At 38.3% G+C, this 9,630-nt stretch overlaps 1 protein-coding gene across 2 annotated transcripts in view; it reads right to left on the bottom strand.

Moving 5' to 3' along the window:
• Positions 1-7,568, bottom strand: part of PHACTR3 (phosphatase and actin regulator 3) — a 73,902-nt gene extending 66,334 nt beyond the window's left edge. For both annotated transcript variants that reach the window (XM_058814734.1, XM_058814733.1), the window contains exon 1: positions 7,408-7,568. The gene's annotated coding sequence lies outside the window, so the exon portion shown is untranslated. The remainder of the gene's footprint in view (positions 1-7,407) is intronic.
• Between the last annotated feature and the right edge of the window lie 2,062 nt (positions 7,569-9,630).

The raw sequence follows: 9,630 nt of genomic DNA on the forward strand, positions 1-9,630 counted from the left end.
AGCAGCAGTGCAGGTGTAACACACCAGGGAAAGTCTCCATGGGGCACTGAGCCTGTGCCATAAAATAGCCCCAGTTTAATTTATCTGGCACTGAAAACAAGGGAGAAGACTTTTGACTGGCAGACACAGGGATAGAAACAGTCCTTTGGCTTTATTACCATTGCCAGGGGTGTGAATTACATCCCCTTGAAAATTGCTTATATCCCCCTGCCCTTTTTTTCTTTTAAACAGTGGGAGGAGGGCAAGAGAAAGGGATGGATCCCCTTGGCCATCTGGTTTTTGAACAGCAGAGTGGATGTGGATTAAATTTTCAAGGCTTATTCCCCAAAAGTGAAAATCAGAAATTTACATTCTGAAATTTTGATACTTGGATGTATTTGTCCATCTTCCCAAGTGCTGCTGAGGAAGTGGTGCCTGGTGATCATGTCTGGAAAATCTTGCAAGAGACTGAGATCTAATTTTGGCAAAAAATACAGTGCTGCAAAAATAACATTAGGGTCTGATAGCTCAGTTTTATGTGAGTGACAGAGCTTATTTCTTCTTGAAAAGCATTAATAGATTTTGCAGATAGACAATAGAAATAAATTAAATTTTCTGGCCCACGTGGTTATTCAGCAGAGCTTGGTAAAGTGAGTCATAAGGGCTCAATAGCCCATGGTTTAATTTAAGTTACATGACTTCTAAGAAAATCTTAAGATTTTTGGGGGAGGGAGATGAACTTTTTATAGAAAGAATTAAAGAACAAGGAAAGACCAGGGAATAAATCTGAAGGAATTTGGTGTACAAAGTCGGCACAAGCAGCCTCAGTGGAAGACAGGAAGGAGAGACCCATCCTTCATGTGTAATAATCCTGACCTTTGCTTCAGTTTTAAAGGAATACTTGATAGCCAAATTATATAAAACAGATTAACCAGAAGCAGAAGGTTGAGGGAGCGCTGAATTAAATATTCCAGTAACTATCAGATCAGTCTCGTGTGGCATTCTCCTCTTCAGCCACTGCACAAGGGTCAGGAATTTGCTGTTCAATTAACAAATCATGGGATATTCAAACAAATCAGTGCTTTCATCAGCTTCTACCATTTCATCACATTACCTCTTAAATTGATTTTATATTTGAGGCTATATATTCCCTGAAATACATTTCTCTGCATATGTGGAGCATGAAAAATTAATCCATTAACAGGTATTCTTTAACTAGGTCTCAAGAGTGCTGTCAGCCTGAATTATGCTGCATTTTCCAGTATCTTTTTAATTTTGCATGTTCTAGATAAAAAACAGTTTCCTTTAAAAATGGTTGCTCTCTTCTCTGTAATGACAGGAGGGGAAGAGGATATTGAAAAGTTCCTCATCAGCATAAATAAATTAAAGTCCCCACTTCAGAGAAGCCAAGAGGAATGAAGGTCCATTAAATGTTTTAAGAGGAAGCTGGAGGCAGAGATGACCAAAATGAAGCTCCCCAGTCTAAATATATTAGCAACTCTCTCCACAGTTGGATTTTTAAATGTCACATAATCTATTAAAACTGAAACATCTTTGAAGGTAGCACAATCAGAGGAGGGATTGTGCTACCACATATTTAAATAATGGAGCATCATATTTGCAGTTTTTAAACCTGTATTTGCAGGTTAAAATTCAGCTTTCTGCTAACAGGGCCAGCCTTGTATTTCTGCCTCTCCCCAGGCTCCTCCTCTCTTTGTTATCCCTTCCTCTGCTGCCTGATGATGCCTCCTTTTGCAGGATTTCAAAGATTTGCAAAAATTTCACAGCAGTAATCCTGTCATCCAGCCAGGGAGATCTATGTACTCTATTTATAAACTGATACATTTCCACTGGCTGCACAACAGTAAATTCATGATTAATTAGATATTATTTTAGCGAGGTTCTCACACAGCCAGTGTTTGAGTGAGTGTCAGCTCAGGATTCAACCCCAAGTTTTATGGTATTTATGCTTCAGTGTTGTTTTTTTTCCGGCAGATATTGATAAATTTGACAATATTTACATTTCTTGTGTCACTTTTCATAAAGAATGTCTTGTGCATACCCCAAACCTGGAAGATCTGTTGAATTTTTCTTTGTACCACTGACTTGCCTGTTGGCCTTGAGCAACCTTTCCCTTCCCTCTGGGTTTCATTTATCCTCTTTGAGTAAAAGGGATACAAGGAATTTAATTTACTTTGAAAGGTATGACTACCACTCACAATGTGCTCTGGAGTCCTGGGATAAAGGATGGATGTGTGTTTCACAGAGAGGACATTCCTGGCAGTGCCTTTGGCAGAAGGATCCTTCCCTGTGACAGGAGCACCATTTCAGGGCTCAGGAGGGGGAAGGAGAAATATGCCCAGAGTTTCTGAGGTGATCCTGCTCCATCCATCCTGGAAAACTTTAATTTCTGAATACCAACTTTCTCCCTGCAGAATCTCCCTAATTTTTTCCACTGCCATTTATTGTGGCTTATGACAGTTTTATCTTGAGTTATGGGCATATTTTTTCACCTGGGTTTCAAACATAGAATGTTTTTATCAACTTAGAGTCATCTTGTAGGCATCTTCCTTTCTGGACTGTTTATTTTAGGGTTTGCTTTTTTTCCTGATCACCTCATTTTTACATGGGCCCTTCCCTAGAAATTAAGCACCTGAATGCACTGGCCCTCCTATTCCCCCCCAAAATAAAACTGTATTTTGGCTCTTTCTCCTTCAACCCTTTTGAGCTGAGCTCTGAGCACCACTTGAGATGAAATTCAGAATTCATTTCTTTGGGTCCTGAAACTGCTGTTGGGTAGAGCAATTGTTTACTGTGTCCAAAATTGTTCATCCCTCTTGTCTTGAAAAGGATCCAGGCTGTAAGAGGGGAACCTTCTACCATTGATACTATCTGCAATTCACAGCTTTTCTTCATAATCTTTTTTTTCACTGAAAACTGAAAAATCCAAAGTCCCATTTAAGTCTCTTTTAGTCACTTGACATGGGGTTTTTTTTCACTGAGATGGTTTTGCAAATATTAACAACCTCTGTAAACAAGACCAAACCACACAGGGGAAAGTCCTCCTTAACCTGATCCCTGAAGAGCCATTTGGAACAAATGGCTTTGCATAATCCAGCTTTTTCTAATTAGCATCTCTGGCAAAAAGCCACTTGGGTATATCTGATATCCTTTTATCTTAAGATTAAATTTACATTTGCTGCTAGGTAGCTCTGACATCTTCATTCTTGTTTTAGATCTCTGTCATAACATGATTATTGTGTGATCACTGCTCACAGCAAACCAGCCCCTATTTGTAACTGGCTCAGGCTCACCCACAGTGATGGGCTCTACAGTCTTGTCAAAGAATTTTTCGGGATTTTTTGCAAATTCAAAAACTGTTGTTATAAAAGCTGCAGGGCAGGTTTAGAGTATTTTGGAGCCATATAACAATTCCAAAAAATAAGATGGAAAAACAACCAAGAAAATAATTGATAAAAAAGAATGTTTTTTTTTTTAAGAGATTGCAATTTAAATATTCTAAAGGAGGTTAGCTTTACAAGACAGACTACAGCACAGATTTCAATGAATTTTCCGAAGTTCTGAAGAACTGAGAACAACAGATCCTTTCTTTAATCCAGTTTTCTAACGACAAAATCTTTTTCTACCACAGACAACCAAGCACTTTGGAATATAACTTTGCAAGGGCAGATCCACTATCAGTGCTATAAATCCTTCCAGCCCTTATGAAATCAGTTGATCTATTACTGATTATATCAACTGAGGATCTGCCACAGGACTCTCCAGTAAAAAAGAAGTTAAACAATATAAATCAAAGGAAAGTGCTTTCATAAACACTAGAAATATTAACAAAAATTCTTGTGCCATGAAAAAATCCGTAACTTTAAAAAAAAAAAAGTTTGAATAGATTTTTTTTCAACGCTTGGAAACAATGATAAAGTTCTCTGGTCACAGCAGGAAATGTGTACTTCAGATCAGTCATTCATCTAATTTATTTTAGGAAGTTTCACTATTCACCAATGTCCTCTACAGCTGCTTTAGTGATAGCCTTTATTGTAAAGTGCCAAAAAGGATGGAAAATATCCTACCATGCAAAGTTACCTCTCCTAGACATCCCTTTCTGAGATTAGAAACAGAAAAATCAAACTGCAATGCAAAGGTAGTCTGCTACAAATCAAACAGGAATCTAATTCTGTTCACCACACAGGCCTTTGGGATTTTCATAACTTCTGTGCTTAATCAGATTTCATTTGATGGCCATTCATTAAGGAAAACATTCCCATTTCCCCAGGTAAGCAGATTTCTTCCTCCCAACAGCTTTGGGCTCCACTCTCTCTTTACCACACGAGTCTGTTGAGTGTTCAGGTCAAAACCACAGAGCAGGAAAACATTAATGCAGAACTGGAAATCCTTTAATTGTTCTCATTTGAGGTCTGTTCACCTCAAACACCACCAGGAGAGTGAGGGAAAGTGCTCCAGTCACACAAGTCTGAAGTTGTACTGGGCACTTTTTACTAAGACCATGCTGAAATAAATAACATAATGCTACCCCATGAGGTCTACTATAAATCAGCTCCTTTTCAACCCATTAAAAACTGCATAAATCACATTCTGTTAGCTCAGGGCTGCTTTATAATTGCAAAATAGTGCCAGATTTTCAGCAGAAACAAGGGCTTGGTGGTGGACAAGATTAGAGCTCCATAAATTAATCAAGCATAATTTACCCACTCATAATATCAATAATCATGCAGCACTCATAGCATGCTCTTATGTCCAACATTTAATGCTTACAGAATAGCCATTATAGATTATTATGCAATGAAGGCTACCACTACTAGAAATTACACATTACAGATTTAATCTATTGACTAATACTAAAAATCCAACGGCCAAAAAAACATACTGTTCATTTCAATGGAGATTAAAATATTCTTTCTAGGCTCACTTTAAAATGAAATACTGAAAATCTCCTTAACCTTTAATGTGCATTATTTAACTTCTTTTTTAAAGAAGTAACCTGGTTGTTTCAATGCTACATTTCACAGCATTGCCTCAGAAACCACTGAGTGGGCAAAACTGAGGACAAGGAGCTGAGTGCAGGATGATGGACTACAAGTGGGAAAGGAAACAAAGAGCTAAAGGCAGAGCAACTTCTTGATTGGCTTGGCCTTCAAAGCACATCCTAAAACTCTGTCCCAGACTTAGAATTAAGAGAAGAGAAATTGCGCCTTGGAATGGTAAAGTGTAGGATTAGAAATACAAATGAGAGGAAGAAAATTTCAAGAGAGTTAAAATTCAGCTGGAGAGATCTGAAGGGAAAGAAACAAGTTGAATTCACAGCACACTGTCCTCAGAGGCTCCAATGGAATCCAAGATTTCAGACACTGTTTCTCTCTTGGGAAATGCCTGATGGGTGCTGGTAAAGGTTCCACCTTCGGGTCAGTTTGTCACCCTATATGTCCCTGCAGCAGCTCTGTGACAAAACCCTGGTGCTGAACTCTGTGGCAGAAGGTCTGGGGCTGTTTTAATTGATATTCTGAATCTGAAGTCTTTACCAGAGTTCTTACATGCCTGCTGTTAGTTACATATTTTTATACAATATTCTACAGTCATTCCCTGAGAAATTGTATGATGGCTTGGCTGCAAAAGTTGTGGATGGGTCAGGGAACTGTGGGAAAAGGAAGATGGAGAAGGCCCTGGAGACCTGGGTTCTTTCTCCTGCCAGACTGCCAGTGGGGGAAGAGTAAATCATTTAAACAAGGTGCTCATCTTCACAGCACAGCTGACCTGTAAATCTTCAGGTTGTTGAGAATCCACAACAGAATTGAGTAAGACATTATTCTCTAAGCATGCAAAGAGCGGCCTTATCTAACGGGTCTGGAAAATCAGAGGTACACGCCTGAAGTGAGGCAGTCAAAATCAGCATTTTCAAACCTCTCTGCTGCTCAAATCTGTGAGGTGGACACTCCAGCCCCACACTGCTCAGAGCTTTTCTCCAGCAGGTACTGGTACACCACTCCATAAAAGCCTCTGAATATATTAATAACTTCTGCCCTCACAGATTACTGGGGAAAAATGTTTGTGATGTGCACTTTAAGGCTGCATCACAATGCATATGCACAAGAAACCAAGTGAAGATTGTAGAGGCAACCATAATTCTGGCACTTCCTAAGTTTTTAGTGTCTGCTTTTAAAATCTTCATAATGTGCTTTTAACATAGCAGCTTTCTGGTATATAACATGTGATTATCTGAAATTACATATATATTTTCACAGTATCTGGAGAACATTTTGTTTTGTACTTTAGAAGGATCCCGAAAATAATCGTTATTTAACAAAATCGTCCCTGGCTTTCTTTTCCCTTTGCTTTTATGTGGAAGCCACAGAACAGCTTTTCACATACCAGATGAATAATGTGTAGGAAGAGTGAGAGAGGAAGGAATTGATAGCTTCTTTTTAAGTATGTGAATTTAATTTCACCAGGCACTTTAATCATAATGCAGATCCAAATTTACAGGGGAAAAAAATCTCCTGAATGCTCCTATATGTTGGTTTATATACATGACTGAAAAAGTTCATGTTCTAGAAAAGAATACATTTCTTTCCTGATTTTTTCAACTGTTCTTTGAAAATGAATATACATCAATATCTAAAGTATCAGGCAGCATAAAAACATTCTGCATCTTCAAACTACAGCAAAATACAGTCAGAGGCTTGCTGGACAACTGTTAGATTACCTGACCAGATTTAGAGGTTTCACAGACAGAAATTTTCTTTCATTGTTAGATTTTTTTTAACAAAACTCTTTTTATCATCAGTGCTAAGAAGAAAAAAAATGAGCTAGTCAACACATCCTAAACTCAAAAGTACTGTGGCACTTGCAGTGAGAAATATTCCTTGTTTCCTATCCCCATTCCCTCCATCTTCTCTGCAACATAACTGCAGACATAAATCCCTCTCCCTATTGGAAAAGTGTATCTATTGATCCTGAAATCAGCACGTGTAACAGTTATGCAATTGATCTGCCAGCACCATTCCCAGCTCCCAGTTTGGGAGGAAAACATTCCTGGTTATGGAACGGAGGATTTTCAGAGCCCAAAGTATGAAAGAATAATTCTACTTGTTTAGGTAAAAGAGAGCCAATGAAATTTTTTCCTCTATTCCTAATGGTCACAAAAATAACACATTCTTGCGTATTTTATCACAAGCAAACGATCCAAGAAATCCTAATTCCTTCATGTTAAAAGCCCACAGCATTCCCTCAATACAGAACCCCAGAAATACATTTAAAACATCCAAAGCTTCAATGCCCACTCACCTCAGCTAAAACTCCCAGCAAACAGATCAGTTAAGGAAAATAAGCCATCTATAGCAGGAAGGAAATATTTATCCATCTTTCTATTCATTTCTTTTATCCCTTTCTACTCACCTCAAGAGCTGCTGTTGCTCGGAGCACACAGAAGGCAGCAGCTCAATCCGAGGAAGAAAAATGTTATTTCCTTCCACCCTCTGTGACTGCTCTCCCTTGAAACTCCTTCACTTTCTCTTTCAAGTTGCACAGAAACACGAGGATGGACCCTTTGGGCTCTCTCCAGGTCTGTGTATATTATGTAAAACAGATGGATGCATTTCCTGCTTTAACCACAAAAAGCATGTCTGCTCTGACAGGCACTGGGATCATTAATGGTGACTGTGTGCAACAGTGCAAGCCCACGGAATGCTCAGAACTGGGCTCAGCTCTCTAAATGCAGAACCAGAGCAAAATCTACAAATCAACTTCTCTTTGGTGCAAAAGTTTCTCTTTTTCTCTCCAGCAGCAGAAAATATCTGTTTAACCCGCACATTTCAGTGGAAATGCTGGAGCAGAGCTCTGGACTTGGTGTAACACCAGAAACAAACACACTGGGGATGTTCTGGCCATTAAAACGCCTCCAACCCCAGCGTCACTTTCGGTCAGCTACCACATCAAACCTGTGATTCCTTTCTCCCAAGACAATTTTGTCTTGTAGCACTGTCAGCAAACTGCTCCAGCACTGCTTGAAAAGATTCCAGCCCAAATTACAGTTGTGAAAGCATATTCTGGCCTCTTCCCTTACTATTTTTTTCTAGAATATTTACATTTCATATTATTCCCCACCCAGTCTCAGTGATAGCTCCCAGAATGCAGGAAAACAGTCTTTCCTTCCTGCAATCCTAAATGTCTTCATTAGGGAGACTTAATGCTGAAGTGTTTGGGAAGGCAGATGCTCTGGATGTAAAAGAAACAGGAGAGGACTCAGTGAACAGCTGCATTGCTCTCAGCTTCCAGAGAGCCATATTTCAGAATGGTTTTCTACATTATTTTGTCAGTGGGAACATATTATTACCATCTATATTTAAAAATACTGGCTTTCCTGCACGAAGGCAACAGCAGACTTAAAACCACAATGACTGTTCTGTGCAAGTATTCTGTGCCAATGATGCAGAAAATGAGATCCAAGTGAAAAACAAAGTGGTTTAGAAGGTCTTTGCTTGCAAGGTGTCTGTACAGAACTGGCCAAAAACAACTGGTACAGGAATTATTCTACACTTTAATCAATATTCACAGCTCTTTGTTGAAATTTCACTGACTGCTCAGTAATACCTTGTTTTTACTAATGAGCACTATTTTATTACATCTGTAGTACATTGAAATGCTGGAAATTAAACCCATGTTCCAAAGTTAATTTTCTTCTCTTCTTAAAGAAAATATTTTTCAAGTAAACTGAGCACTGTCTGTTTCCGTAGATATTAAATCATGTAATTCCTGAAAGAGTCTGGCAAACAACTCCACTTTGGAGCCCTGAGCATAGACTAGAGAACTGCCAAAACCCAGAGAGAAAATATAAATGCATTTTCGATAAAGTCTTATAAATTTAAAGTAAATCACAATCCTTTTTTCCCCAGGAAATAGATATTAACAGTTTTTTCTCTTATTGAGTCTTCTTATGCATCATCTCCAACCACCCACGTTTATTTTCCAGAATAGTTTAGGCAGTGACTAAAGGATCCACTGCAGCTCAGGTAAATTGCTTCTTCTGAAAAAAGTGCACTAATCATGTGGATAATATAAAATTGATTTGGTTTAATTCAATGAACATATGTAAAACAGAGCTTTCAGTCATAAATAGGACTTCACTGGACAGCCCATGGTTTATTCCCTAAGGGATACTTTAGGGAATAAGTTTAATGAAGTACTGTTTCAACAACTTATTATCATTGGGGGTCTTTTAATTAATTTCAGTGGCATTTAATTTAAATAAAAAATAAAATGTCCATCTCTCACTATTCTGTGCACAGAAATCACTCCCTTCTGCTTACCGAAGTTCTGGAAAAAGCTATGACAAACAAAGACCTAACTTCAAATGTAAATAAAAATATTAGGCAAATTCTTTATTAAAAATTAAAGAGTCTTAGAGGAAAGTTCCCAAACATGTGCTTAAATTCAAGAACTTAGTCTTTACAAGGTTAATAGGATTCATTTGTCATGGAGATGCCACATGCCAAACAGGATTCTTTGAGTTTTAAACCCATGTTTGCTAAGCTTCTAAATACTTGAAATTTAGGCACACAAGTTTGAAAATCTGGGAAAAGCTTCTTAAATGCAAGTGAAAAATAAACAAATCTATCCTGG

Source organism: Ammospiza caudacuta, chromosome 15 (genome assembly GCF_027887145.1).
Source record: "Ammospiza caudacuta isolate bAmmCau1 chromosome 15, bAmmCau1.pri, whole genome shotgun sequence".
Taxonomy (NCBI): Eukaryota; Metazoa; Chordata; class Aves; order Passeriformes; family Passerellidae; genus Ammospiza; species Ammospiza caudacuta.